The sequence below is a fragment of the Mastomys coucha genome, unplaced genomic scaffold, assembly GCF_008632895.1.
Source record: "Mastomys coucha isolate ucsf_1 unplaced genomic scaffold, UCSF_Mcou_1 pScaffold1, whole genome shotgun sequence".
Classification (NCBI taxonomy): Eukaryota; Metazoa; Chordata; class Mammalia; order Rodentia; family Muridae; genus Mastomys; species Mastomys coucha.
In genome coordinates, this window is record NW_022196891.1 from 92,090,644 (window position 1) to 92,097,546 (window position 6,903).

The window sequence follows — 6,903 nt, forward strand, 5'->3', positions numbered from 1 at the left end:
TTGTTCTTCCTGTATTCCAAACTTCTGGTCTAATAACCACTTATCAGAGAGTGCATACCGTGTTTGTTGCCGGGAGAATCCACCTGGGGAGGCAAAGGCTCAAAGAGTCGCAGGGGAGCTGCTTGGCAGCAACATTTATAGATTTCTGTATATTGAACCACCCCTGCATCCCCCAGATGAAGCCTATTTGATCATGATGGATGATTGTTTTGATGTGTTCTTGGATTCAATTTTCAAGAATTTTATTGAGTATTTTTGCATCAATGTTCATAAGGGAAATTGGTTCTCTTTCTTTGCTGGGTCAGGTATCAGAGTAATTGTGGCTTCATAGACTGAATTGGGTAGTGTTCCTACTGTTTCTATTTTGTGGAATAATTTGAAGAGTATTGGTATTAGTTCTTCTTTGAAGGTCTGATAGAACTCTGCACTAAACCCATCTGGTTCTGGGCTTTCTTCGATTGAAAGACTATTAATGACTGCTACTATTTCTTTAGGGGTTATGGAACTGTTTAGATTGTTTATCTAATCCTGATTTAACTTTGGTATCTGGTATCTGTCTAGAAAATTGTCCATTTCATTCAGATTTTCCAGTTTTTTTTTAAAATTTATTTTTATTTATTTTATGTGTATGAGTACACTGTATGTAGCCGTACAGATGGCCATGAGCCATCATGTGTGTGGCTGCTGTGGAACTCAGGATCTCTGCCCTGCTCGCTCCGGTGTAATTTACTGCAGCTGTCTTCAGACGCACCAGAAGGGGGCGTCCTATCTCATTACGGGTGTTTGTAAGCCACCACGTGGTTGCTGGGATCCAAACTCAGGACCTTCGGAAGAGCAGTCAGTGCTCTTACCCGCTGAGCCATCCCTCCAGATTTTCTACTTTTGTTGAGTTTAGGCTTTTGTAGTAAAATCTAATGATTTTTTGGATTTCCTCAGTGTCTGTTGTTATGTCTCCTTTTCATTTCTGATTTTCTTACTTTATTTCTAACCCCCAGTTTTACCTTTAATGACCATTTCTCTGTCTCTGTCTCTGTCTCTGTCTCTGTCTCTGTCTCTGTCTCTGTGTGTGTGTGTGTGTGTGTGTGTGTGTGTGTGTGTGTGTGTGTGTGTCTTCCTCCCTCCCTTCCTCCCTCTTTCTCTCTATTTCCCTCTTGTGATGCAGGATAGGAAACAAACCCAGGGCCTCATACATGCTAGACTGTCTCTACATCGACATCTCCCTCCAGCATGTCATTTTTTAAAAAACTTTTTTTAAAGATTTATTTATTTTATGTGTATGAGTACACTGTAGCTGTACAGATGGCCATGAGCCATCATGTGGTTGCTGGGAATTGAGCTCAGCTCAGCCGTGCTTGCTCTGGCTCGCTCCAGCCCCGCTAATACACTGTAGCTGTCTTCAGACGCACCAGAAGAGGGCATCAGATCTCATTACGGGTGGTTGTGAGCCACCATGTGGTTACTGGGACCTGAACTCAGGACCTTCGGAAGAGCAGTCAGTGCTCTTACCTGCTGAGCCGTCTCGCCAGCCCCAGCAGCATGTCATATTTTAACGGCAAATTTTACCCTTGAGCTCTGATTCTTACCTGGAATCATCTAAGGCAGCAGGGTATCAATGCCCACACCCAAATTTCAGCAGACCCTTGACTTCTGTGTTATAAACTCACCCATTTATATTGGTAATCTCTCTTCCTCCTCTAACCCTACATAATTGAAAGAACATATAGCCTCTCATAGCAGGAGCTTTGAAGGAAACCATAGCCTCAAAGCTCTAGTACCGCAAAGAAAACAACTATACCTAAACTTTGGCATAGTCAGATCTACTAAAATCCAATTTGAGTTCTGTCTAAGCACAAGGTCTGGCTGATGGCTATGGGCAAGTCTTACCACTGAGCTGGCAAATAAATTCAGGAGAAATAAGTTCTGTCTTGCTTACCCCTGTGTCTGGCTTACAGAGGATAAAACAAACACTGAACAATGATCAAAAGGCAGACTGGCTGTGAGAAGTGACCATTCTAATATGGGGATGAGTTATGAACAGTCTGGCTAGATGTCAGTCTAGGTTTCCACAACATCCTTATTGACCAAAGAATGCCTGATACTGCCACTCCCCAAAGGTTGGGTTGCTGTACTGTAGGCACAAACACTTTAACCTCGATTCTTTGAGTTTTCTCAGGTGGTCTGAAACACATGCATCTCTTTGTTCCTCTGGCATCCTCTGAATCAATTGCACCACTGGTGAAAGGCAGTAAATTAACAACTAGAGCCCCCATCCCCAACCCTGACAAAAAAGGCCCAACTACTAATTGCTTCTATATCTCCCTGTTGCTGTATCACTTTGGGATTTTTCTGGGTGAAATATAAATAAGCCAACTCTATTAATAAAGTATTTGGCCAAGGGAAGAACATCTACTTCCCAGATCCCAGAGGGCATGGAAATGGTTTAGTGGCCCATGGAGCAGGAGACTTGATTATAGGAATGAAGTATCTGTGTCTGCCTTTCTCCTAGAGAGTCAATACTCCCAGCAGATTCCTCCTGGGCCCAGGGCAAGAGGGTGGCAAAGCTTTGTTGTTTAAAAATTATAATTTAGAAGAATTTGTGCATTCATTGGCTTGAGTGTATCTCCAAAAAATAATAGTTAGTGGGGTAGAACCTGCTGTATTTCAGGGACTTTATTGTTCCCTTATAATTAAGTCCTGCACAGAAATCCAATTACAAATGTTCTCAATCGCCCTCTAGCTAAGTGCTAAGAGAAGAGGGAAGGGCTTCTAGACTTAAATAACTCTGGATGAAAATTAATACTATAGCTGTGTTAACTAATTAAAACGGCTGCCTCTATTAGTGGGCTTTTATATTAATAAATGACATTATTATCATATTCAACAACCAAGGCTGCTATCGAGTCTACTCTGTCAGCTCTACTGTTGGAAGTACAAGTTCGCTGGCCCCAGCACAGGTTTTGTGGGAAAAGAGGAGGCAACAGAATCCTTGCTCATGGTTCACTGAGATAGGCACTTTAACAAGTATCTCCTCGGACACTCCTCACATCAGCTCTACTTGGAATATGTTACAAACCCTGATGTGCAGAAGAGCAATCTGAGACTACACAGTCACGATTCTCTCCTATGAAGAAGCAGAGCTAGACTGAAACCTAAGTAAATATTAAGAGCCTCAAATTCAGGCAGGCATTTGCTCCACTGCAGAGTTGATTTTCCTTGTTGGATGAGTTAGGCAGATGGGGGTTTTAGTGGGTACAATATACCTAGCAGGTAGAAGGTAGAAACTTCCCTTGGGCAGACTTTCAGCATTCTGTCTTGGGCAATCACTTCTTTACTAATCTGTTTTGGGGCTTAGATGCTTTACTGTATCAAGTCCAGTAATGCTATGGCTGTCCCCTGTTCTCAGGTAGGCAAACAAATGTTTATGATGGTAGAGCTGCAGAAACTTGAGGGAAGACCTGGCCAGACCTGGGTATAGGGAAACTTTTTCAGAGCAGGTGGCATCTATGGGGTTTGGAAGCACAGAGAAGTGAGCCCAGCCAAGTGGTAAGATGAAGGAAGGATCCAAGGGAAGGAAATTATGTATGAGAGTAGCTGAAATATCCTGAATTCTGGAGAGGGAAATAGGACCAGATCAATCCAGACAGAGCCATGCTGGTCTTGCTCACAGCTTGACCAGTTCACTGACAATGAAGGTTTCTGATAGTTACTGCTATGAGCATGCTTTTCACAGTAGTTCTGGCAGGGGTGGAGGACATGCTGGCTAACTACATGTCACCCTGGTAGCCAGAGTGACAGTGGAGATTACAGAAGGTGACAAGACACAGAACTCAATGAGTGCAGTGACTTCCCTATAAGTCTAATTTGGGGAAATGGCAAAACAGTGTCTGTCCTTGGTATTCTGCTTGAGCCAAGAGAAGAGATTCCAGGAAATGGGAAAGAGAGGATTGGAAATAGGTTAGCTCTGGGACGAAAACATTAAACTCAATTTTAAATATGAAAGCCCTTGGTCCCTAAGGGATATGCTCACTGAACTGCTAGCTGTATGGTTCAGATGACCTATAGGGAGAAAAGCATCTGGAGAAATCTTTTGCAAAGTGTGAGGCCATCAATGATAAATGAAGTATGGACATACATGAAATTACCCTGAGGAGTAAGTGGATTGAATGGCCACATAGGTCTCTAGTGAGCTTTGACAATCTTGGTTTATCCTTGTAGCTCACCTTGATCACACATTTCCTGTATGCAAAGTGTTCATCTCTTCTTACCAGTCACTTTATCCATTAGTCCATCATTAGTTTGATATTTTCCCAGTATCAGAATGTGAAGAATGTCATGCTCAATTTCCTACCTAGATTAGACATTCTCCAACTCACACCAAAAAACTAAATTTAATTTGAGTCATAAGTAGTTGATTAATTAAATTCTGGTTCAACTGCCTAACCTTAGGTTGGCCTCTGATTTACTTCAAGGACTGAGCTATTATAAGACCAAGATGACAGAGAAAATGAATCCAAATGTTCTTTCAGTTCCAGGGCTATTTACCCTAAGTCACCAGAGCCTAATAATGGAACTCAGATTGCACAATTAATGATATTAATGAATGACACATTGACTGGACTTTAAAAATGAACCCTTTTAAGTGAGGCAGGGGTAGGAAAAAGACAAGGAAAGAAAAATATCTGAAAACAACAGCTTGTTTTTACAAAGTAATGGACCAACTATTTATCATCCATCAGTGAACAAATGCAGGAAAGTCCTGATGGATAGGTCAACTGTGAGAATAGGGTGAAGGCGACTGTGCCATGAATTTTCTCATGATAAGGTTATTTCATTGAAAGTCTAGCCAGAGCGTCTGGTTAAGCTTTCCTGTACAAGTAGCTCAGCTCATTTTCTACTACTGCTTATAAGTCAGACAAAGGGTGGGTGAAAGGTGAAAGGTATGGTTCAGGAGATAGTTTCTTATACAATATAAAGTTTGAAGTTAAAGTTCCCCAATATTGTGTCTGGAGAAATACCAGGGGCAATGGCAGTGATAAAAGTTTAATGGATGTCCCATATGCTGGCTCAGGAATGTGAGGACTGGAACAGCTGCTGCTCCAAACAGCTGTGGCATCCACACATACCTCCAATGGGTTCTGAGCCTAAACTCTGTGGGTGGCTTTATGTATAGGATTCCTTAGGAGCCACTGGAGAAGAAAAAAACTCCAAGTATAATTTTTATTCCTCACCTTAGACAAGAAGATTCTACAGGTCCAGGTCTGCTATACGGTAGCCTTTCTAGCTCCCCTCTAGCATGCTACCTGCCCAAAGTCTCCTATGAGGCTGGAGTCAAATGGAAGACAATGCTGGGACTCTCTGTAGAGATTAAATGGGGCATGAATGGGAAGAAGGATCTACTTCTGAATTCTCTCACTATGTAGCTGAAAGTGCAGGTCTTTGACTTCCCCGTGGGGTGCTTAGGGATCCTCGAGCAGGACTGATGCTGTCTGAAGAAAAAGACAAAAAGAACCAAGAAGTCAAAGATCCAAAGCACATACTACACTCTCCTTAAAACTTAATCTGAGCTGAGTGTAGTGGTTCACACTTTTAATTCTAACATTCAAGATGCAGAGGCAGGAAAATCTCTGATATCAAGGTCAGCCTAGTCTACAAAATGAGTTCCAGGATAGCCAGAGCTACACAGAGAAACTCTATCTCAAAAAAATTAATTTGAATTATGTGGTAGTTAGAATGTTTGACTTTAAAAATCATTGGATTTTTTTTTAAAAAAAAAAAGTTAAATGGGGAGCTGGAGAGATGACTTAGCATTGAGCAGTGTTTTCTGCTCTTAAATGGGACCCAAATTTGGTCCCCAAACCTACATGGTAGCTCGCAAACCTTCTGTAACTCAAGTTCTAGGAGATAAGTTGCCTCTTCTGGCTTAAGAACACATGTAGTGCACATATGTACATGCAGACAAATACATACATTTAAAAAATCTTTTAAAATATTGTAAAATAGAGGTCTAAGAGATGGCTCAGTGGGTAAAAGCACTTACCACCACCAAGTCTGAAACCCTGATTTGGATCCCTGGAACACATGTGGTAAAGGGATAGAATCTACTTTCAGAAGCTGTTCTCTAACCTCCATTGCTATACTGCAGGATATGTACAGTCAAACAAATAAATGTAAAAACTGTAAATAAAGTTGTGTGATGGCTGTTCTTATTTGTCAGTGTGACTACATCTGGAATTAACTAAAATTCACAATTGGAGGGCACGTCTGTGAGGAATGTTTGCTTTATTTAAAGTAGGAAGGTTCACTTCTAGTCCAGATCCACCTTCAGTATGGATCTTGAAGTGGGAAGACACACCTTTAATCTGGGCCACACCTTGTACTGGAAGCCTATATAAGGACAGAAAAAAGAAGCTTTTGCTCTTTGCTTTCTCTTTCCTTGCTAACAAGTCCATTCTTTCAATGGCATTAGAGCTTACTTCTTCAGAATTCCTGCATATACTGAAGTCCAGCTGAGACATCCAGACTTGTGGACTGAGCAACTGCTAGATTCTTGAACTTTCTGTTCACAGCTAGCCATTGTTGGATTAGCTGGACCACAGCCTGTAAATCATTCTAATAAATCTCCTTTATCTGTTTGTCTAGAATGATCCTAAACTGACTTTTCTAAAGCAAGCCAGTTTCAGGTGTTTTTCCTGCCCTCACCTAAATCTTATGTACACATAAAGCAGCTGGCTTTTCCTTCTCACAGTACTGTAGCAGAGAATTTTCTGAGTTTTCATTTTAAAAAATAAGTGTGTGTGTGTGTGTGTATGTGTGTGTGTGTGTGTGTGTGTGTGTGTGTGTGTGTGTGCGCGCGCGCGCGCGCGCGCTCACTGTAGTCTTGCCCTTTACTTTGCCTTTTGGGAA